The 24,441-nt window shown below is 49.5% G+C and overlaps 1 protein-coding gene across 6 annotated transcripts in view; it reads right to left on the reverse strand.

Moving 5' to 3' along the window:
* The window catches only part of CHST11 (carbohydrate sulfotransferase 11), a 280,346-nt gene that overhangs the window by 160,228 nt on the left and 95,677 nt on the right, over positions 1-24,441 (reverse strand). The window contains exon 1 of one of the 6 annotated variants that reach the window (XM_021092630.1): positions 9,670-10,639. The exons of the other annotated variants lie outside the window; for them this stretch is intronic. The gene's annotated coding sequence lies outside the window, so the exon portion shown is untranslated. Of the gene's footprint in view, positions 1-9,669; positions 10,640-24,441 lie in introns of those variants that run through there. 6 annotated transcript variants of the gene reach the window in all.

Genomic DNA, 24,441 nt, shown 5'->3' on the forward strand with positions numbered 1-24,441 from the left:
GCCTGGGAACCTCCATATGTCCCGTGTACAGCCCTAAAAAAAAAAAGAATGATCCAGCAATCCCACTCCTGGGCACCTATCTGGAGTAAATCATAGTTCAAAAAGATACATGCACCCCAATGTTTGTTTATTTATTTATTTTTTGTCTTTTTAGGTCCACCTGCACGGCATATGGAGGTTCCCAGACTAGGGGTCCAATCGGAGCTGTAGCCACCAGCCTACACCAGAACTGAAGCAACACGGGATCCAAGCCGTGTCTGTGACCTACACCACAGCAACACCAAATTCTCGACCCACCGAGCGAGGCCAGAGATTGAACCCACACCTCCTGGTTCCTAGTCGGATTCGTTAACCACTGAACCACGACGGGAACTCCCCCAATGTTCATTGTGGCACTATTTACAACAGCCAAGACACATAAGCAACCTAAACATCCATCAACAGATGAATGGATAAAGATGTGATACATACATACAATGGAATATTACTCAGTCATAAAAAGGAATGAAATAACGCCATTTGCCGCAACATAGATGGAGGCTAGAGATGATCACACTCTAGTGAAGCAAGTAGGACAGAGAAAGACAAGTATCATATGAGATCACTAATATGTGGACTCTAATAAAAAATGATACAAAAGAAAAAAAATTGCAAAGGAAGACCCTCCCTTTGAGGCACTGCTCTCACTAAAACCTGAATGTGCTCCTGCGATGAGACCTCTGGACGACAGAGGAAGAGAGCAAAATGAAGGGGAGGGCAGGGAGGGGCGGGAGCAGTGAAGCTCTGAGGGCTACTCTACAGCCCAATCTGGCTCAGAATCGGTCAAGCTCAAGCAGCTCTCCGCAAGTTGGGAGCTCCATGCAGGTAACGAAAGTCCGAATAAACACTACGGTCTGCTGACTTTTTTTTGAATGCTCAGCAATCTGTCTGTCTGTGAGACATCATTTTATCTCAAGGAACCTGCAGCACTTTGAACCCGTGTGAGCTCTGCGCGTTTACAGGCCCCACAGGCCCAGGCCTCAGCCTTTCTTATCTGCCAAGGACGAAGAATCAAAACACGCCTTTGGAATCAGAGGGGTTCTTAGCCCCATCTGACCCCCTCCGCTCATTTTCAGAGGGGAAAACTGGGCCCAGCGAGGGCACGGAGGGGTCAAGGTCCCTTGGCAGGGCTGGGAGAGCAGGGCCAGGCCTGCCCTGCCGCAGGCCTGCTCGCCGCTCCCCTCCCACTCTGGTCCCTGGCAGCCAAAGTCGCGATGCACCCCTGTCTCGTCTGCCCCTCTCTCCTTCCCTTGGACTAAGAAGTGCTTAGTATGTAGAAGGGACTCATACATTTGCGTCAAATGAATGAAAATAAGGCGACAGCTCAGTGATCTGAGAGTTTCACCAAAGATACTTTTTCAGCTAGAAGATATCAGGCCAAACCACTTATAAGAGCCAAAGAATCAAGAACAGAAGTTAGCATGTTCTTTCCTAGTGAACTGCCTCAAAAGTCTTTCACTGGCCTTCTGGGTCAAAGGAGTTAAAACAAAACATCAAGCGGGAGTTCCCACGGTGGCGTGCAGCAGAAACGAATCTGACTAGTGTCCACGAGGATGCAGGTTCGATCCCTGGCCTTGCTCAGTGGGCCGGGGATCTGGTGTTGCCGTGAGCTGCAGTGTAGGTCACAGATGTGGCTTGGATCCCTAGCTGCTGTGGCGTAGACTGGCAGCTGTAGCTGTGATTTGACATTTAGCCTGGGAACTTCCCTACGCAGTGGGTACGGCCCTAGAAAAACAGAAAATAAAAGTAAAACATAAAGCAAAATGAATGGTGTGTTCTGTGGATCTGTGATGTGCCGGAAATGACCTTGACAAGCACTCCACAAACATGAGCCTGCCTCGCTGCCTCTCCTCTCTTCCTCACCACAACCCCGGAGGCAGGCAGAATCACGCCTATTTTAAAGACCAGGAAACCGAGGCTCAAGACAGTTGAAGAATTTATCCAGTGATACAGCTAGTGAGAGGCAGAGCTGGGATCCAAACCCCACCTGCTTCCCCCCAGTACCTCTGCAATGAGACACATTACAGCTTGTTGACGTGCAGACCTGGAAGAAGCCAGGCAAAAAGGTGTAGTCCTGGATACTGGCCAGCATTCTCCCCCTGACTAGGGTGTTGGGGTGTTTCACAGACCCTCGCCTCACTAGTGTTGCAGAAAACTGTTGGGGAGTGGGGCTGGGTTCAGCCTCGGCTCTCTCATCAACACACTTCCATTGTCCAACTTCCTGTCCCTTCCTTCTCATAGACCCTCCGAGAGGGACCAGCAGGAGCCATTCAAAACTGCTTCCAGATCTGCCTCTCGTTATTGGAGACTCTACAAGCGGCCAGAATATTGACAGCTCTGGGGTTTGATTTAGAATAATCCGAACCATGTATTACAGCTAATTCCCATGTCAATCTCCTCTCCCAATGTACACGCCTGATGCCCAGCCTGGGGTTGCAGAACTAAAGCGAATTAAACTTTTGGCAGATGAAGGTCAAGGTATAAATCTAAGAATTAGGTGAATGCGCTTGGGAAGAGACAGGATACAGCTTCATCTAAGAGCCAGGAGATTTACTACGGAGACACCTTCCACTGAGGGTCTCTGCTACCCAGCTTTGGAGAATATACTGGATACTTCACAACATGTGTCTGCGGGGAGAAGAACTGGACCAGCAAAAACAACAGCAGTCAGGGAGTCCCCACTGCGGCTCAGCAGGTAACGAACCCGACTAGCATCCATGAGGATGTGGCTTCGGACCCTGGCCTCACTCAGTGGGTTAAGGATTCAGCATCGATGTGGCTGTGTAGGCCGGCAGCTGCAGCTCTGATCTGACCCCTAGCCCAGGAACTCCCATATGTTGAAGGTACATCCCTAAAAAGAAAAGAAAAGAAAACAAAACAAAACAAAAAAACAGACAACCAAAAAAAAATAACAAGCACCAGTGACAGTCAAACCACTCCCTCCCTCAGGTGATTCTGGCCCATTTGAGAAACATGCCTAGAGCTGAGAGAGGGTTGGACCAAATTCCAAAAAGAAAAAGCACAAGGTCCCTGCCCAGGGGCAAACCAGCTGCCAATCAGACCGGTGAGTGCAGATCGGTGAGTGCAGATGGGTTGGTGCAGATTGAGGCACGTCTAGGACCGGAAGGGCCTTTAGGGACCAGCTGGTCCAAATGACCCCCACGCCAGCAAAGGGGTCATTTGGCTTGGTACAGCTGGGGAAAGGCACCCTCAGAATTGGTTCTGATCGAACAAGAAAAATGGCAGGATGCAGGGCTCAAGAAGGACCTTCCTGGCCAGTAGAGTTTGCGGTCCACCTGCTAAGAAAGCAGGAAGAGGTGAAGGAGGGAAACAGAGGGGACACCCCCTCCCCACCCCCTCCCCACCCCCACCCCCCAGACCCATTTCACAGGCGGGGAAATGCACCAGGACACACAGGATCACTCCAGGCCCCCACAACACATGAGAGACAGAGCTGCAGCTAGAACGAGGGGCTCCTGACTCCTGTCCTTGTCCCTTTCTCCTTTTCCCCCCAGTTTACATGTGCTGAACTGATACTAAATACCAGCACAACACAATGAATTCATTTTACAACCCACATGGTTTAAGACTCCCCGGCCTGGATGTCTTGAGAGAGTCAGGTCAAGGATAAGAGCGTTGGTTTAGACGTTCGCTTGTGGCCCAGCGGGTTCAGGATCCGGTGTGGTCACTGCAGGGCTTGGATCACCGCGGTGGTGCAATTTCGATGCCTGACCTGGGAACGTCCACAAGCCACAGGTGTGCCCCCCCCCCAAAAAAGTGCTCATTTAGGTTCAATGTGTGGTTTCTCATGAGCCGAACATATTAAACACTGATAAGGAGAATGCCTGACTTTCCCCCTAAAACATCCCTCCCTGATGTTCCCCATTGCAGTAAACACCAGCACTACGCACGGGGCTGGGCAGACCAGCCAGAAGTCATGCTTCATCCCCCTCCCTCACCTGCCAGCACACCTCTCCCCACCAGCTCACTTAGGCCCCAACGCCTGGTCCAAGCCACCATCATCGACCCCTGGGGCTACGATGAAACTCTTTTAATGGGTCTCCCTGCTGCCACCTTGGCCTCCATGCTCTATTCCCTGTCAGCGAGCAGAACAGTCTTCTCAAAACATAAATCAGTTCATAGCATCCTCGATGCTCCCAAATCCTCCTGCCATCTTAGCACAAAATCAAAGTCCTTCCTAGGGCCCAGGAGGCCCCACTAGACCCACTTCTGTCTGCCTTTGGCCCCTCCTCCAGCCACCACCCCTCTGCCTTCTGCGTCTACGAATGTGACTCCTCTAGGGACCTCATATAAGCAGAATCATACAGTATTTGTCCTTCGTGTGTCTGGCTTACTTCACTGAGCATAATGTCCTCGAGGTTCATCCATGGGGCACCGTGTGACAGATCTCCCTCTAAGACTGGATGACATTCCGTGGTATATCTATTTTTTTTCAGCCACACCTGCAGCATATAGAAGTTCCCAGGTCTAATAGAGGTACAGCTGAGGCCTACTCCACAAGCCACAGCACCACCCATTCCAAGTCGCATCTGCAACCTACACTGTAGCTTGTGGCAACTCTCAGTCCTTAACCCACTGAGGAAGACCAGGGATCAAGCCCACATCCTATGGAAACAACTTCAGGCCTTTAACCCACTGAGCCATAGTGGGAACTCCCATATTTTGGTTTTTTGGGGGTTTTTTTGTTTGGCCACACCTGAAACATGTTATATACCCACATTTTGTTTGTCCATTTATCCGCTGAGAGACACTTGGGTTGCCTCTTTTGGCTATTGCAACTAATGCTGCTACAAAGGTGGATGTACAATTATTGAGTTGAGTCCCTGTGAGAGTTTTGCCTTCAAAGCTGTCTTGCTAAGACTTGGACCCCGAACGTGAGAAAGGCCAAAGGCTGCTGAGTGAGTGCCTTGGCTGGTGGCCTCTGAACAGGTGCCATGAGGATGCTAGGTGGTCACTGGAGCATGGCTCCATGTGCATGACCCCAGAGCCAGATGCCATGGTCTTCAGCCAACCCTCCCTTTCGCTAAGTCTTAGGGCGGTAAGCCCAGGGGGCAAGAAGGGACTCAGAATGGAATGAAGCCACCAGCTGGGAGTTGCTCTTCCATGGGAAGACATGTGAATTAGGTAGGAAGTGCCTAGAGTCTGGGTCACAGGCTACAAGAGCCCCCACTTGGGGGAAGCATCGGCTCCAGAAGAAATGTCAAGCCTCTAAGGCAACAGCTCAAAAAAACTGCCAGAGAAGGTGAGCCCCAGATTGTTTGAGACATCCACGCTGTTTCTTTAAAAACCCAGCATGATTTCCAATTAAATACCAATAATGTCCCAAATGGGCAAATAACAGACCCTGAACGTACGCTAGTGCTTATCTAAGGCCAGGGCCGGGGATGGCAGGTGACAGCAAACAGACACAGAGGTTCTTTTTAGGGTGATGGGAATGTTCTAAAATCAGGTTGTGGTGATGGCTGTGTAAGTGTAAATATGCTAAAATTCATTGAATTCTACACTCAAAGTAAGTGAATTTTATATGTAAATTATATCTAAGTCAGGCTACTTTTTAAAACACAGAACTGTTTTAGAAGAAAACCCGTAAGATTACTATTTTTAAGATTTTGACCGGTTCAAGCAGGAGGATCTATGTTGCCATGCCAACATGAAGGATTTAATGGAACAATTTATTACACTGGAGATATGAAGTTGAAATCTCCCAAGTTTACATGTCATATTGGAGCATTTAAGAAAATTTTTGTAACAAGGGTATTAGATTTAAGTGTTTCTTGATCAAGCAGCTCAAGTACGCAAAAGGACATAAAGGATGAAATGTGAGATGCAATTTAACATGTGAGGCGTTCCCTTTGTGGCTCAGCAGTTAACGAACCCGACTAGGATCCACGAAGGCGTGGGTTCGATCCCTGGCCTCACTCAGTAGGTTGAGGATCCGGCGTTGCCGTGAGCAGTGGTGTAGGTCACAGGCACAGCTCAATGTTGGGGTTGCTGCGGCTGCGGTGTAGGGAACTTCCATAGGCTGCAGGTTTGGCCCTGAAAAAAATTAACATAAAATAATATGTTACAAGAAGGTGAAGTTTTGTTCAAGGGTCACTTATTAACCAAAGGTCCCCCTAAATATAACTGTTAAAATTTACTAGATGTCTGAGTCGAAGAGTAAAATTCTTAACTTAATGCCTAGCTTGCTAGATTTGTAACCAAGTTTTCTAAAAGCTTCTTCATACACAGCTAACACACCCAGTGACATGAAACACTCACATTAACAGAGAATTAACAGCAATCGGCACCTGGAAGCTGGTCTAAGGATGGAGACCAGGCATCTCGGGGCAGGGAAAAGCAGCGGGCACCCCTAACCTCAGCACAAATTCTGCTCCGGAAAACCCCTACCTCAGTGGATGAGTTTTACTGTGGAAAAACCTAAGGACCTGTAGAAAAACACAGTTCAAGGAATTAGGTTGGCAGTTCACCTAGGCAAGCCCTTATAAATTACCTTTCATGTTCACTTAAATAAAACGAGAGACAGCGTGGCAGTCCAGATCATATTAATTACATGCTGCACACCTTGACTGAGTGATAATGGACACTGGTTAACTTTCATCCTCCTGGCCTGCTGGAGCATCTCCACCCTCTCCCCTGCAGTTCTCCCGGAATGCTTCAAAATGCATTTTGCAGTGATGCAGATCATATGCCAAAATACTTCCTTCCCTGTGGCCGGTGCTCCATGTCTGATTTTACAACCTGGAGACATTTGGGTTCCCCTACAGCTTCAGATGTACAAGGTATAACACGGCTGCTTGAGAAGGGACATATTCTTGGTAAACTTTACTTAAGCTATTGAAGCGCGGCAGGGCACAAATCCCAAACCCACCCTCCTGTCCAGGACGCAAAGCTAGCTGGCTCCGGGCAGAACCATTTCCTGCTGATGCAATTGGGCCGTGCCGGGCTACCCCACTCATTCCTGGCCACACAGCCTCTTGGAAGTCCAAAGGGAATGGGCACCCGTCCTGTCTCTCTCTCAAGGCCATTTGGGCAAAACTTGGTCCTGGCTGAACTTCTGCTTTCTTTGCCTTTCCTCCACCCTGTCCTAGAAGACAGAGGGAGTTCTGGCTCAGACGATAGTGCCTGAATTCACGTCCCTTAGAATCTCAGAATGGAAGCTTATTTGGAAGTAGGGTCTTTTGCAGATGTTATTACATTAAGAGAGGTCATCCTGGATTAGACTGGGTCCTAAATCCAATGACCGGTATCCTTATAAGAAGAGGAGACACACAGAGAGACACACACACAGTGGTACTTTGGTTATGGTGGCTCTAGGAAACAGATCCATGCAAGTTCACATTCCATGTGACTCTGATTAAATACTGAATCTCTTGGCCTCAGTTACCCCACCTGTAAAATGGGGGTAATAACCACCTGCTTAGGAGGGATGGTGTGAAGGCTCAATAAATTCATCCATGTCAACTGTTTGGAACAGCACCTGGTCTGAGCTAAATGCTCAAGAGACTATAATTAGCTAACAAGTCCTGACATCCCGTACCTTCTTTTTCTAATTATCCCCCCAAAGAGCATCTCGAAATCCTCTTCTATTCCAACCCAAATCCCACTGTTGGACACAGAATACACACACACTGATGGGCAGACCCGAGGATATTTAATGGCTCAGAGAGGAACGCTTATCACAATGGGTGATGTATGATGGAAGTCTGAACATTTCACTCAAAATGAGTGTGAGGCGGGTTCAGGATGCTGAAGCGGGGGTGTTGAACAGAGAGCGTGCATATCTTTCCCTTGGAAGCCAGAGAAAGCTAGAAAGAGACCGTCTCCCACAGTGAAACACACAGTCACGGCAACAAAGAGCTAGACACTTCCAAGGCAGCCAGCCACCCATCTACGCAAACCCCTGTTTTCATTTCCATATGTCTAGATGCGTTAAAGATGGGAATCGTCCTTTTAATTGTTCATTTGTATCATTTCCTTCTGACATTTTTCTGGCACATGATGCTAGCAGAGGGAACACTGATTTTTAAAAATATCCCCATATGCACGACGTCACTGGAACTGTGAAGATGTTTATAGCCTTCCACTCCAGCAATTCCCCTCTTGGGAAACGACACCAAGGGAGTAATTCAACAGAAGCAAGAAGATTTATGCACAAAGATGTTTACGATAATATTTCCCTTCCAATGGCCAAAAATTGTAAACACTCTAAGATGTCCAAGATCCGAGGAATCATTTCCTACATCCTAGTTCATTGAGGGACATGATCACCACATCACAATATATTCACTGCTCAAAAAATGATACTGGAATTAAAAGTAATAATATGAAGGCCTGGAAAAGGGGTTTAGGTATAAGCAGCAAAATTCACAATAGTATGAGAATCAGGATCTTGGCTACGTAAATACAGACACTAATAAAAATGAAAACAACCATCAGTGCCCTTTATACCTTCTTCCACATTGTCTATCATTTTTCCCACTTAAAAATGATGGCTTTGAAGTTCCCATCGTGGCTCAGTGGAAGTGAATCTGACTAGCATCTATGAGGATGCAGGTTCGATCCCTGGCCTTGCTCAGTGGGTTGAGGATCTAGCGTTGCCATGGTCTGTGGTGTAGGCCACAGACGCAGCTCGGATCCTGTGTTGCTGTGGCTGTGGTGTAGGCCAGCAACTACAGCTCCGATTCGCCCCCTAGCCTGGGAATCTCCATATGCTGTGAGCATGGCCCTAAAAAGACAAAAAAGATAGCTTCAGTATGGTAATTAGGTCCAAATCAGCTCTCGATTTTAAAGAGCTACCAGAAAGCCAGAGAAATTATAAAACAGAGTTGGAATTTTCCCAAAGAAGACCCCCAAATTTTCTGCAGCTCCCAAATGATCTTCCCCAATAGAAATTTGAAAAATGAGCACACTTAATTTTTGCCTGGTGCAGGATTCTACGTTGCTGAAGTGTAACTTATGTGGTCGCCATCCAGCAGTGCAGGGATGAGGCAGGGCAAAGCAGGTGCTGGAGAAGATCCAGCAGTGGGTGAGGGGGAGGCTCAGGACGGGGGTCCGAGAAGGCACAGGAGGGCTTGCGGGGAAGCCAGGCTGGGCCTCACGTGTTATTCTGGAAATATGGTTAGAGGGAAAAGGCCATTGCAGCTGTCGCGCATTACACAGGCCTCTGCGCTTCATCTCCTCCCCCCTCCCTCCCTCGTAGGAAATCCAAGAGGCGATACTGAACCTCAGGCCACAGTTCCATGCATGGGGATGAGACTAAAGCCAAGGAGAGGCAAGAAAGGACCTGAGCTACGGCAGCGGTTTTCCTCAGGGAAACGTTTCCCGTTTTGAGACTTATTCCCCCCTTCCCCCCAGAAAGCTTTGTAACACTGTAGACAGACAGAATCCCATCTTTCTCTAAAAAGGAAGGAAGCTGTGTACCAGATCCTTATTGCCAGGAGAAGCAGGAAAGTATGGCCTCTTGGGGTGCAGTGTACACGTCCAGGCTAGGTTTAGATATTAAAATTCCTTCAAAGTTAGCCAGGCAGGCTCTAGAAAAAGCTGTAGAACAGTAAGAAAGTGTTTTGCAAATGGTTCCAGCTACAAGAGGATGTGAGAGCCACTTACTTGTCTATATATATGAGACACGGCCAGGTGTGTTAGAAAGGGTTCTGGTTCAGGGCTTGTGGCCACCTACGATCTGGGGGACCCTGGGGGGAGGGGGAAACAAGGAGAAGATACTTTGAGCTCCTATTAGACCCCGTGCTGAATGCCAGGCACATTCGTAAACGTTATTTAACCTTCCCTTCCTCGTTACCATCCTGAAACCTAAGTGTTACCATTCCCACGTTACAGATGAAGAAACAAAGGCAGGGAGGTATTTGCAGAGTCGCCCAGCCCGTAATGGTTTCTCTAGACTAATATGACAGCTGCTTATTATCTCTTGTGTTATCGATAAAGATCTAACGGATGTAGGAGAGGAGGGGAAACAGAGGGGACCCGAAACACACTGAAAGCAGGATTTATAACCCGGAGTCCAGCCCTTTGCAAGAGGAATAATGTGAAAACCCTTAGTAAAAGGATTGAGGTTTAAGGCTCTTAGGAATAGTAACAGAGTGGGGGCAACACATCTGTCTGACACAACTGGGTCTATGTGTTGACATCAGAGGGTTCCAACACCACGGACTTCATGGGGATAGAGCAAAGTGGCTCAAGATGTTAGTCCTACAGGTGACACACGTCCTGCTTCCATCCCAGCTCCTCCACCAGCCCACTGAGTGGTCTTCTGCAAGTTCCTCGTCCCGCTGTGTCCCAGTGTGCTTGCAGACAAGACCGGAATGAGAGAACGTGCCTCTTCGGGTTACTGAGAGGCTCACGTGAGATGAAAGCAGCAAGGACGCGCCACCGCCGGCCATGAGTCTAACGTATTCACGTCATTTTTCTTGTTTTTTTAACTTCTCTGAAATCGAGGCGCCTCTTACAATGAGAGCCTTTTTGGACTCGATAAAAGCGGATGAGATGAGATGAGGATGATGTGATGATACATCCTCCACAAATGTATGCCCCCTCCATCCCTGTCCCCATCCCCATGGCCCATCTTAAAGTGCAAACCCCTGGAAGAAATATGTTCCCCTCCCTTCCACACCCCTACCCACCTCCCCCCACCCCCCGATGCAAGACTACTGCTTTCTTTTCCAAGCCAAGACACATATCCCCAAGTCCAAATGACACAGTGCCGCAGGATCAAGTTGCCCTGCACCCTCTAAGGGTGACCCCAAAGAAAAGGCTCACTCAGGTGCAAGCAGGCAGCTGCAGAATAACCAGCCCCCTGAGACGGTGCCATGCCCAAGCCATGCATCACAACTCCAAGGTCCCTGCCCCAAAGCCCTGAACAGCAGTGGAAGCCTTCACACCGTCTGGGTATCAGGGTAAGACAGAGTAGTGGGTCTTTAGCAGAAGGAAGAAAGATCCTTTAGGAGTTTCCATTGCGGCTCAGCAGGTTAAGAACCCAACACAGGGTCCCTGAGGAGGTGGTTGGATCCCTGGGCTCGCTCAGTGGGTTAGGCATTGCCGGGAACTTCAAATGCAGTTCTACGCCCAGTGTTGCCGTGGTGTAGGCTGGCAGCTCCGATTCAACCCCTAGCCTGGGAACCTCTATATGCCACAGGTGCGGCCTGTTTAAAAATAATAATAAAAAAGGACTCTCTATTATAAGACCCAACCCTCCTCCAAATAACTGCCTGGACTTCACTTCCGATGGACAGAGCGAAATGGCTGAAAATATTAGTCCTAACATCTTGAGGGAAATAGAATTCCCGAGGCTGGAATCCCGAGAGCATCTCCAATGTTTAGCCAAATCGAATAAGAACCAGCTTGCTGAAAGTCTGAAAAACCACCACACCAAACATAGTTAGGGGTAGAATTTTCTCAGTTATCCAGCTTTCCTCCCATAAACTTTGTTAAGCAGTTGATACAGTTACGTTTGAAATATATATGGCCGGGTACATACATAGACAGATCTAATGCTCATGTTTCAAAACTATTAACATATTGAGGTGACTTCCAGGTGAACCTCCAGGGAACCAAGTCTGAGGTTATTCCTCCCGCAGAAGGTTAAGAAGGTCAGCATCGCTGGGAGCAGGTCCCACGTCCGGCAGAGGGAGGAGGCTGGATGCATCTGCTCAGAAGACGTTCTGATGGGAGAAGTAGGCTCCTGGGTATCCGAGGTCAAAGGTGAGAGACTTCACAGAGGCAGAAGTGGGAGGGCCACAGAAGAAGAGGGAAGACACTCTGGCCTTTCACTTTCTTCTGAAACATCAACACTTGCTTTGCACAATGAGCAGAAATGAGGCGCCTGATGTGTGGAAACAGCCCAATGTTGAACCTAACTGATGTAATTAAACCTTTTTGTTTGAACATCCTGAATTTACTATACTAGCCGTGCCTGCGGTCAAAGCTTTTGGCTTCATTGTGGCTCAACAGTAGAAGCTTCAGTCAAATTGAGAAAGCAATTTTTAGCTTTGAGTTTCTTCTATACGCTCGCTGAAGTCGAGACTCTTCCTTCTTGTTAACGGAAATCACAAAAGATGTTATCCCCCAAATCTGTGCTGTATGGGAAGAAAAGTCACAAGTGCTTTCTGCCTTTGACCCCCTAATGAAATAGCCGAAGGGTTGTGAAAGCAAAAAGCAAGCGGTTTTGTGCAAAGTTCAGGCCTTTTTCTTCCAATGCCCATCAGAAATAAAAGGGACTGCCGATGTAGGGTTGATCTGATGCGACCGTGGTTCGTGGCCTTCAGTTACAAATTCCATTCCGTGTGCTTCTCAGTCATCGGTGCTGGTGGAGGGTGCGGTGATCCAAGCCACCCAGAAGCAGCAGGGGGCCCGCAGCCTCGCGTCTGTCAGCCAGGACAGCTCAGCAGGCCCCTTGAACGTTTCACTTTTATCTCTAAAGGTATTACTCAAACAACCCTGGATCTCGTGAGCACGGCAGCAGAATCAGGGCTGAGAGGCTGAGGGATGCAGCCCAGGGGACACGTCACACGCTGGGGAAGGGAAGTTCCCCAGGTGGAATGAATGCCCTTACTCTCTCAAAGCACCACTGCAGATGGAAGAGTCAAACAGCCCGTTCCTGACACGGGATTAATGATGAAGGCCTGTTTAGCTGTCTGCCTCTTCCAGCGGGTCTTCCACACTCATCCTCACTGCCTCTCGTTTTAAAAAGGAGGCATCTCGGATCAGAAATGTTCAGAGAGGCACCCATGGTCCCAAGATGCATCACGGCATCTCCATTCCATCCATGAGGAAACAGAGGCTCGGGGACCTAGGCGACTTGTTCAGGGACACGGCGGGGGGTGGGGGGAGGGCTGTGCATGAAAAGAAATATTCATTGAGCATCCACCCTGTCCTGGGACTTCGGGGGCAAAGTGTAACAGATGCAGAGCTTCACTGAGCTTCAAGGGTCAACAGCGCCCTTTGTTGTTCTAAGCATCTCTGATGTGTGTAGAGTAACGAGGAAACAGGAGTGTGGACTAAGGCCCCTCAATAGTGATCTGGGCGCCCACTCATGGCCTCCTCCTCATGTCAGAGAAGAGGCTCAATGTCTTTGTGTATCTCCTACTTGGAGGGGGGCCCGTACAAAAGAAGTCCCCTTAAACATTTCATACGTCATCCGTTCATTAACCTGATGTTGCAGCTGTGATGACTGGACATGACGAGTGCCCAGAACCTTCCTAGAAGGTTCTACTTGGGCATGTGAGGGGTCTGGCACTCGCACAGAGGTTCATCTCCAAGTTCTACTGCCAGCTTTCCACAGCTCCTCAAGAACCCACAGAGGGCTCCGTGGAGTTCTTACATGGGACGCATTTCCCAGACTGAAAGGGATAGTGACTAAGTAACATCAGACAGGACTTCAGAATTCTGGGACAAGAGAGGCCATGCCAGAAAGTCGAGGATTCAATTTTCCACCAGCTGCAGTGCCACCCTGGAGAGAGAAGCAACACAGCAGGGCTCTCCTTGGAACAGAGGCGGGGCTTCCCAGAATGCAGGCAGGACGATAAGGCTCTTAGGAAAGAAACACGCCAAAAAAAGGTCTGCTCAGGAGCAAGACGGATTCTACCCAAAGACAGGGAAAGGCCAACGGAGAAGGCACGAATATATAAACGTATAAATGAACGTGGGACGATGTCTCCGTTCAGGAAAACTTCTCTTCGGGTTTATTACCCTGCAAACCATTTAGTCAATGGGAGCCAGAGTTCAAGGACTAGAAAGGTCAGATGCAGTGAGACAAGAAGGATGCTGAGACCAGGCGGCTGGTGCTGGGCTGGGTCCCTAACTAGCAGAGGGAGACCCCTCTCGGGTTTCAATTTCCGCATCTTTTTTTTTTTTTTTTTTTTTTTTTTTTTTGCTTTTTTAAGGGCTGCACCCTTGGCATATGGAGGTTCCCAGGCTACGGGTCTAATCGGACCTACGCCACAGCCACAGCCATGCCAGATCTGAGCCGCGTCTGCGACCCACACCACAGCTCATGGCAACGGCGGATCCTTAACCCACTGAGCGAGGCCAGGGGTCGAACCCTCAACTTCATGGTTCCTAGTCGGATTCATTTCCACTGCGCCATGACGGGAACTCCCCTCATCTTTCAATGAGAGGGGTTACTCTGTGTAAGATCCCTTCCAACCGCAACATGCAATTCCCTCTGTAACCCTCCATTTGCTGATTCGATACCCTCCCCTCCAGTCTATGAGGCTCACCAAATTCCACCCGCCACGTGCTCCACCACCAAACAGTCCGGCTTTTGCAGTCCCCTGCAGAGCAGTGACCGCAGAAATGAACCCAAAGGCCCCCAAAGATGTAAACAGGTCATGCGCTCTCTCACACGTATGAAGTCAGCAGCAGGAAATGTCTAACAAGATCATCGGCAGATCTTTTGTTGACACGTAGTGGAAAAAAAAACAAAAAAACAAAAAAAACCTCCTCTTAAATCGAGAAAGGCCCATGTGTGTGGCTCCCAGCTCGATGGGCCTTGAGTCGCCAGCATGTGAAACCTTAGCCGCAGTCACGACTGTGGGCGGCTACCTGCCAACACACACGCACTGGAGGGAAACTTGGATTCTTTCCAGAACTATCCTCTATTCTGCTGGGGCACTAGGCGAGGCGGGGGAGGTTGCCCTTGGCATTGACCAGCCCTTGGCATTGACCAGACAATGAACTCATCCTTCTGCCTGGCCCAGAAATAGAAATGGAGCGTTAAACATAGTTCACCGGCGTCTCCTCCACCAGCATCTCCAGACGGAGGTTAAGTTGCTCACAAGAAAGTCAGAAGCCAAGAAACCTACCAAATGCCTAGGTATTTACCCTCGCGCCCCAATGATCCCCACCACTCCCCTGTCATCCGAAAGTCATTATTAGACTCCTTATGTGTACACAGCCCTTCCCTCCTAGAGTGTTCCAAAAGAAGCCCCGTGGATTGGGCTGTGTGCCCAACAATGTAACTGTACTGAACGCCCTTGACTTGGACACCAAAATCCAGTTAAAATGGTCAATTTTATGATACGCATGTTTTACCACAATTTTTTTTAAAGATACCAAAAAAAAGAAAAAAAAAAAGACTGCAGCCCCCAGACACACCTAATCACACTGATGCAAAAGAGAAACACTCAGCCACCGAGCTATTTCCAGCACGTCCCCAAAATGTCTGGGGCTGATGATCATAGCCTCCCCTGGCCAAAGTAACCACGGCATTTGTTTAAGCAGCGCGCCAAGGGCCTTCGACTCAATCCCTGGCCATGTCCACCCCACCTTGGGAGGCTCCGTCTCCACGCCTAGACGAGCACTTTTCCAACCTGAACGCCCCCCAGGACTACCTGAAGGAGGTCAGTGCAGATTCCAGGGCCCCGTGTTCAAGTCCTGATCCCATAGGCCTCCCTCGAAGCCCAGGAGTCTGCCCTTTGAAAAGCATCCCTGCTGATCCGGGGGGACTCGAGGCGTGTTAAAGGGCTGAGAGGGGGGTAGCTGGACCAGATGCAGCCCTTCTGTGGGCTGCAGACTCTACCACGGGCTGTGGCCACAGGTATTGCCACCAGGCCCTGCACCCCACTGAAGGCTGCCCAGGGCTCCTTCCCAACTTCAAGGAGGCCCTTGGCTTTGAGCCCCTGAGTAAGTCCAGGCAAAGCACACAGCGTGCAGTTTCGCCGCCTCTCTCGCAGCTCAAGGGCCATCCGCCAGGTCCAGAACCCCTGGACTCCAGGCCTGACGCTCTGTAAAGGGATAACGTCCAGCCTGACTGCCTCCTTGGACTGTTGTATCAGCGACACCAGGCCCCGTTCTCCCGTCTGTGTGGCCTTGGGCTCTTCATATTTCACTCACTAGATCTCAGCTTACACATCTTTAAAGTGGGACTAAAAAGAGCTCACAGATTTTTGGCAGAACAGTATAAATTAACTACAATTTAAAAAATTAGGAGTTCCCGCTGTGGCTCAGTGGAAATAAATCTGACTAGGATCGATGAGGATGAGGGTTCAATCCCTGGCCTCGCTCAGTGGGTTAAGGATCCGGCATTGCCATGATCTGGGGTGTAGTTCGCAGAGGTGACCGGATCTGAGGCATTGTGATGGAAGCCAGTGGCTACAGCTCCAATTCAACCCCTAGCCTGGGACCTCCCTATGCCACAGGTGCAGCCCTAAAAAGATTAAAAAAAAAAAAAAAAAATTGAAAAAAAAAAAAAAAAAAAAAAGCTCACGGGTGCCAGTGAGGACTAAATAGACTAAGGCAAGAAAAGCCCTCAACCCAATGGAACTTGCTCAAAGAGCGCTTCAGAAGCGTTATTAGTGTTGTATTTATTGGTATTATTGATTATTAATTCATTGTATTAAATTGTAAATAATTTATTGTATTACTTGTCATAGTATTGTTACTATTACTGTATTTTTTTCATGTGGTGCAGGTGGACGTCCTGGGAAGGCAGTGATGGGGAGAGGAACAAACGGTAAAAGGAGGAGAGCAACAAGCACCTGAGCCAGGTGTTTGTGCAACTTAACCCTTTAGGAGGAAGGGGTGGGGTGGGGGGCACCCGGACTGGAAAGCAGGTGAGTGGGGGGAGGGCAGGGGAGCAATGAATTTAACTTAGATCCTGCCCTATGGGCTGCGCCACAGCCTGGCTCACACGCTCATCTCATGCTCCTCTGGCGCCACGGAGGAGATCAAACACGGGGCGTGTGGGTTTTGCAGGCTGTCTGATACGACCAGACCGTTGGCTGTTTCCGAGTTTAGCAACCTGGCAGCACGTGGAGCAGAGCTGCTGGGACAGCCAAGGGCTTTGACTGCAAAGAGAGTTCCTTTCACAAGCTTGTCCTCTTCTGCCAACCGTAAAATGAGCTTATGGGGCAGAAGAATCAGCAGGGCTCCATGGAGGGCTGGTCCTCAAGAGGGAAAGCAGGTGCCGAAGGCTCCCAGGATCGTGGTCAATGAGGACACCCCAATGCTGCCTGTACCACCGTCACCTTCAACCCCATCACTTATCCCCCAGGGGCCCACCAGTAGGGGAATAGATGGCTAAGGTCTAGCCTGGGTACCCTGGGGGCACCCGAAAATGTGGTCCCTAAACATCTAGCCTGGAAGCTCCCCGTTTCATTACCTTCTTAACCCCAGCATAAAGCTTCAATATCCAGTCAATCCAGTGCATTTACTGTGCTCCCAGGTGTGCATGATGTGCTCGGCTACAGGGCCACTTGTTAGAAAGATCTTAAAAGGGTGTCCTCTGACCATTAGGTAAGACATCCTGTGAGCTCTTCTAACTTTAAAGCAACTGCTCACAAAAGAACACTGCCAGGGAGGATGGGGGTTGCTGTTGTTGTTTTGGCTGCGCCTGCGGCATGAGGAAGCCAGAGATCAAACCCCAACCATAGCAGTGACAATGCCAAGTCCTTAACCACTAGGCCACCAGGGAACTCCCCGGAGAAAAGTTTTTAGGTAAACTGTCCACAAATCCTGATGACTGTTCCTTTAAGTAAATTTGACAGGCGATATCTGTCGTGTGCTTTTTTTCATTCAGAATATAAAACATTCTGAAAAATGAGAGGTTTCATAAATTGAACTCTAGTAACTAATATTATAATTCCAGAAGGATTCTTTAGTCCTAGAATTTCTTCCCTTAGAATAACCAAGCCCAGAAGTTCATATCGTTTTGTTGCATGAACTAGTACTTCTACTTATGTATGTAGAATATGGAATCAGACTATTGGGTTCCAATCCCAGCTCTGTCACATCCTGGCCCTGTGACCTTGGACTGGTTACTCATCTCCATCTGCCCTGGTTTTCTTATCTCTAAAATGGAAATAATGGTAATAATTATCATGACTGTCGTGGGGCTTAATGAGCTATTACAAGAGCATTTAAAAGAGAGCCTGGCACACTTTTAAGTACTTACTTTATTAAGTAAATACTTAATAAACATAGCTACATAATAAGGCAACCATGCCTTAAAAAGCTAATGACCTGCTTTTATTTCAAAGATTTCTAAAAGCAGCTTTCAACTTTTATTTTACGAATAGAAAGACACTATAGAAAGCTGATTAAGAACACAAACTATTAAACCACATTGCCTGGGACTGAATCCCAGTTCTGCCTTTTACTTGCTGTGTGATCTTGGCCAAATTACTGAACCTCTCTGAAATTTAGTTTATGCAAAATGGAACTAATACTGCCTTCAGGCTTAAGTGAGTGCAAACACATAGTAAATAATAGCAAAACATGACAGTTTGTTGCGGTCATTGTATTTCAGGGGGGTGGGGAGCATCAGCAACTCCCAGGGTCACATTCATAAAATGTCAAAATGACATTCAAAGTCCTGGGAAGCGACTAGGTAACCAGTCACGAGCCACTCTCACCCCATCTTAGCTCTGCTCAGAGTTGCTAATGTTTGCATCGGCAGTGATGGTGCAGCAAGCAGAATTCAATTAAAATTGGCCCAGCTTGCTGTTCCAGTCCCCTCTGTCCCCACCCTGCAGCAAGGCTGAGAGCTGAGGGGGGCAGACAGAAAGGCCCATGTACAGTGGGAGGGGCCCACTGGCACAGTACCTTTGGTTATTGTGTGGGGCAGATGGAGCTGCCAAGACAGCAGAACAGCAACAACCTACAGTGAGTGAGGAGAGCCTGGCTCCTCCCCGCAGTCAGCATCAAAGCATCCATGAGGCTGGAAGGCAAGGAGACCTCAGGCTTGAGGTCTCCAGCCCAAGCTTCTAAATCCTGGCGTGGAAAGGAACAAACAACTGGTCCCTCGCCATGGTGACCTGTCCTGAGAAGTCACAAATGCATGGATCAGCTTAGCCTCTAAGCCTTCCACACAGCTCCCCGTGGGCCTGGAACCCCACTCCACATCTCCAGGAGGGAGGCAGAAGATGCACAAGAAAGCTCATGCCTGAGTAGAGCCTGGGAATGTCTGACTGTAGACAGAACAACACAACCTAAGGTATAGTTCAGCAGGAGCTTAACCAGAGGTGCTGCAGGCTCTCGGCACAGGGAAGGTTTCCCAGAGGAGGGAGCTGGATCCTAGAAGATACAAGGAAATGGAAGAGGAGGCACGGAAAGAAGGGCAGTGACACAAGCCCCATGCAGACACCTTTCTATCCAAAGAGAAACGCATCATTTAACACAAACCTTTCTCTGTCTTCTAAGAAAGGGCTGAATTTTCTGCCCCATCTGATGGAATCGCAAAGGTATTTTGTAACTGCAATTCCCTGCCAATCGTATAATGTCCCAACTTGTCAATCATCCTCGGCCTCAAATGCCTTTTACCTGTTTCACAATTGTGGTCCATCTGACCCATGAGGCTCAATTTCCCAAAGATTCTTACAGCTTTAATGTGGCTGGCTTAAGTGGCTATGATATTTTATCAAAGTGACAGGACATTTTATTCTTTAGAGGCGTCAGCAAGTTTTGCCTCTGGCGAATTGGTCCTGATGGAGAATCTCAGCTTTAAAGCAACAGGAGGAGAAATTTTACATCATTATACACACAGACAGATACACACACATTATGAAAACCGTGCATATAAACTTTATACATGCATTAACTTTATGTGTGTATGAATGTGTGTGTGTGTGTGTGTGTGTGTGTTTTAGCCCTCCTAACAAGATCTGCCTTGAGGCGTTCTCATTGTAGCGCAGTGGAAATGAATCTGACCAGGAACCATGAGGTTTTGGGTTCAATCCCTGGCCTCACTCAGTGGGTTACAGATCCAGCATTGCCATGAGCTGTGGTGTAGGTCACAGGCTCCAATCTGGTGTTGCTGTGGCTGTGGTGTAGGCAGGCAGCTGTAGCTCTGATTTAACCCCTAGCCTGGGAACCTCCATGTGCTGTGGGTATGGGCCTAAAAAGCCAAAAAAAAAAAAAAAAAAAAAAAAAAAAAAAAGACCTGCCTTGAGCTGGATACATAGTGCTCTGGGCCTCAGTTTCTATGACTGCAAAAACACAGGGTTTCTCTCAGGCTTAGACACTGCGGGGCAAGGATCCTAAGGCTCCTTTCAGGTTCAGGGTAGAGAAAGGTGCTGGGATCCATTGGTGATGTCTGCTGTGGTCACACTAAGGAGAGATGGGAGGTGTGTTTGCAGGTACCTGGATCATCTCAAAGGACCCACCTGACAGTCCTAAGATCCTGAATAATTACATGAATCCCAAATAGAGGGTTATTTTAGAATCCCTCAAGGTCTATCAGTTCAAATGCTCTGAGCATTGAGTAAAAGGCCACACTCATGGGTTCAAAGCAATCCCTTTGCTGCAAATAGAAGAAAAAATGCTATTTGTGTTGGGCCTATGCCTCCCAAACCCATTCCCACAAGCTCCCTGCGAACACAGGCCCCCCCCCCTCCTCACACTGGGACCTGGTGGGACAGGGGGATGGCTTCCCAGCATTTCTGCATAGCAGAGTCACAATCACAACTTCTGTGAGAGTCTAAATTATTTCCATTATGGGCAACTTTCACTTTAAGATAGACCCCACCCCCCCATACACCTAAAAATGGGAGGAGTTCCTGCCATGGCTCGGTGGTTAATGAACTTGACTAGTATCCGTGAGGACTCGGGTTTGATCCCTGGCCTTGCTAAGTGGGTTGGGGATCTGGCGTTCCCGTGACCTGGGGTGTAGGTCGCAGACACAGCTCGGAGCTGGCATTGCGGTGGCTGTGGTGTAGGCCAGCAGCTATAGCTCTTATTGGACCCCCAGCCTGGGAACCTCCATATGCCAGAGATGCACCCCTAAAAAGGCCAAAAGAAAAAAAAGAAGATGGACAAAGAAAGAAAAAGAGAAAGGAGAGTTCTACAGAAGTGACAGACTTCTACGAAGTTTGAGGTAGAGCGTAGGAGAAGGCGTGGAAAAGAAGTAATTACAGGGACCCTGAAGCCTCAAGATCTATCTGTGCAGGACATTCAAGATTGCCACACGGCAAGGATACTGAGGCACAGAGTCACAGTATCAGCTTCCTGTGAAGGTCACATATCACCTCATCTTGCCACGCTGCAGTAACACCAACTAGACACACCTCTGGGGGCTGCAGTGGGGCAGGGCTGGAGGATCTGGAATGCGGACAGGCCCTGGGAAGTGAAGTCAGAAGAGGATGCCCAAAGGAAGAAGAATGCAGTTTCCACGTGGCGCATCCCACAGCTCAGAGAACCCCAGGAAACATAGTCTGGGTGTTTCTGTCCCAACGTCTCAGCATCCGTTTCCATGTCCCTCCAGCCTGCACAGCCAAGGGAGATGCAACAGCTGCTGGGGGAAGAATGCTCTGCTGTGCTCCTTTATCACTAAGAGAAGATCTGGGGCCTCGCCCAATCTCAAGGGGCTGCCGAGAACACAAAATCACCAACTGCGGAAGGCAGGCTTCTAACCGCCAGGCAGACAATGTCAGGCCCACAAGTGCCTCCCCTGGGCCCTGGCATCCTTGTGCGTGCACAGCTGCCCTCCCCCGCTCTGGAATACCGGTGGCCACATGTCTTACTGCCGGGGGGGCATTCTGAGCTACAGGCCCATACAGGAAGCAATTCACTGTCCTTAAAAAGGGCGGGGACTGTTCAATGCGGCCTCTAGAGTAGGTTTCGTGATGGCGGTTCAGAGACATCTGCAGTTGGTTCTGACTTTCATCAGGGGTTGCACCCAGGAAGCTTCAGGTCCCACCATCAGAGGGCCCCTGGAGGTCCAAGGTAAATACATGCCTCATGGGGGGACCATAATTCATTAGCAAATGATCATTGATCCCCGTCTTGCACAGGCTCGGGGAGAAAATGATTTGATGGGAGCTGAATGTGGAGAGGGAACTAGGCTCTGAACGCCTTGAGCAGTCAAGGGCCACTGGAACAACGTCTTAAAAATAGCAGTTATGTTTTCTGCACACCTGTTACACACTGGGCACAGTGATGCAGACTCCAGAAGCACTATCTCATTTAATCCTCTGCTTTCCCTGCCTTAGAGATGAGAAACTCAGACACTGAGAGATTCAGTGACTCCGCCAAGGCCACAGGCTGTTCATCCATTCCTTCAAAATATGTGTTTTTCCCATGTGGCTCTGGGCGCAGCATCAGATCAGGAGCCACAGGGATCCGAGCCCAAGCATCCAGATGCTAGACTTCACACCCCAGAAGGACCAGTCTGCAAAGAGGAACCTGGTGATGCTGAACCAGGAAGACACACGGAGGAGGCCCTCCGGGGGCAGCCAGGCCCCAGCCCACCCTGGGGCGGGCTGACTGCGGGAGCTGCAGGGAGGAGCGCGGGCTGGAGAGAGACTGTGTCCTGCTGGACAGAGCTTTGGAAGGCAGAGACCCCTTCCTCTGAGTCTGCCTTGGCCTGGATGCCTCCTCAGTGTCTTCATGTAGCACAATCTCCAATAACTGCTCCAGGAACAGATCCCACCTCCACCTTAGCAGGGCCGAGCCTCCAGGCCCCCTGGCACAGTGGGAACCAGGAGCTAACTGGGAAGACACAGAGCGCTCTGTGGCAAACGTTAGCCAGCCCCACCACGTTCCCGCACCTAACAGAGCCCACGCGGTGTCCCTCTCAGCCTGCAACCCAACACAGCCCCCTTCCCACGCACGAAAAACCACCAAGCACAACCCCCCACAGCACTTCCACCAAGCCCAGCACCAGAACCCCATTTTCATCAGGCCACACGGAGCCTAAGACGGGTGGGTTTATTTGTTGCCAACCAATCACCAAGAAAAGTCAAGTTCTAGGTGGCTGCAGCTGAAGCAAGCTGCAAACAGACAGCATTGACGACTGACGCATCCGTACACAAAGCAATGGCGATAAGCAGATACCCAGGGCATCACGACGTAGAGAGTCGATGTTGGCAGATAGTAAATATATCCCCTCTTTGCAAACACGGAGCACCCGTGACGTGCCAGGCTCCCTTCTAGGCATGCGAGATGGAGCAGTGAACCAGAGACAAAGTCTGCTCTCACGGAGTCCACTCCGGGGGCGGGGGGGAGAGACTGCCCGAAAATTCACAGGGGGGTGGTCAGTAGCGTGAGTGGGGTGAGGCCGAACGCCACCAAAGCAGGGTCAGGGAACAGAGGGCGGGAAAGCTCTTTGGGCGGTGGTGGCTGAGAAGGCCTCTCTGACGGGGTGACTTTGGGGCACTTCATGATGTGGGGGGGTGAGCCACGGGAGATTCTAAGGGAAGAGTGTTTGTGGCAGAGGGAGCACCAAGGATGAAGGCTCCTGAGAGATGCGGATGAGCTTGGCCCGTGCGGGGAATGGCATGGCTGGAGGAGAGCGGGAGAGGTAGGCCTGGACCAGATCGCACAGGGGCTTCAAGGTCAAGGTCGGCCTCCTTTCCAGACAGTCTCTTGATGTGGAGGATGACCCCGGGGTTTTCCTGGGAGTCTCCTATGTGGTCTACACAGAACAGAATCCGCTGGCAGAAAAGTCTTCACGGCGTCACCAACCACCCCCACCCCACTGCACGATGCTAAGGAACCCCAAGCCTCTGACGCCCAGAGGGAGACCCAAACTTGTGTGACCCAAGCTCTGCCCTCAGAGGCCTATCCTCACCCACTTACAGGAAATAAGAGTTCCACACGGACCCACATAAAGAATCTGACACAACCACTTCTTTGTTTTTTTCTTTTTTGGTCGCCCCGAGGCCTAAGGAGCTCCTGGGCCAGGGATCAGATCTGAGCCACAGTCGCAACCTAAGCTGCAGCTGCCGCAACACGGGATCTTTAACCCACTGGGCCGGGCCGGGGATCGAACCTGCGTCCCAGGGCTCCCAAGATGCCGCTGATCCCTTTGTGCCACAGAGGGAACGCCAACCGAGCCTCTTCTCTGTGGTGGCTCTGAGTATTCTGCTTAGCAACAGCCATCCACACAGAAGCTGAAAACTATTTTTCAAATGTTTTCCCTTTTTAAAATTGAGATGTAATTGACGTTTCCCATTAGTTTCAGGTATACAACAGGAGGATTTGATATTTTCACATACTGCAAAATGATCACCGCCATAAGTCTAGTTAATAGGTAGCATTCATCACCAGGATGACAAATATTTTTTCCTTGTGCTGAGACCTTTGAAAATCTACTCTCTTAGCCACTGTCGGTTAGGCAATACCGTCACCAGGCTATTCAAGACATTCTCAAAACTTACTTTTTTTTTAAAACTCGAAGTTCATAGCTCTGGGACCCCATCACCCATTTCGTCACCCTTCCACCCCCCGCCCCACCCCCGCCTGGGACAACAAGTTCAAACCATCTCTGAAAAGCCTCTGGTAGAGCTGCTCCCGGTGGCTGGGCACCTGAGATGAAGAGTTTCTGCCTGAAGGGAGGGATGGTGAATGGCACGACGGATTCATCTTATGCACGTGGGAAGGGGAGTCGGGAAGAGGGGGGACAAGCAGGACAGCCCTGATTTGCAGGGGAAG

This window comes from Sus scrofa, chromosome 5 (genome assembly GCF_000003025.6).
Source record: "Sus scrofa isolate TJ Tabasco breed Duroc chromosome 5, Sscrofa11.1, whole genome shotgun sequence".
Lineage (NCBI taxonomy): Eukaryota > Metazoa > Chordata > Mammalia > Artiodactyla > Suidae > Sus > Sus scrofa.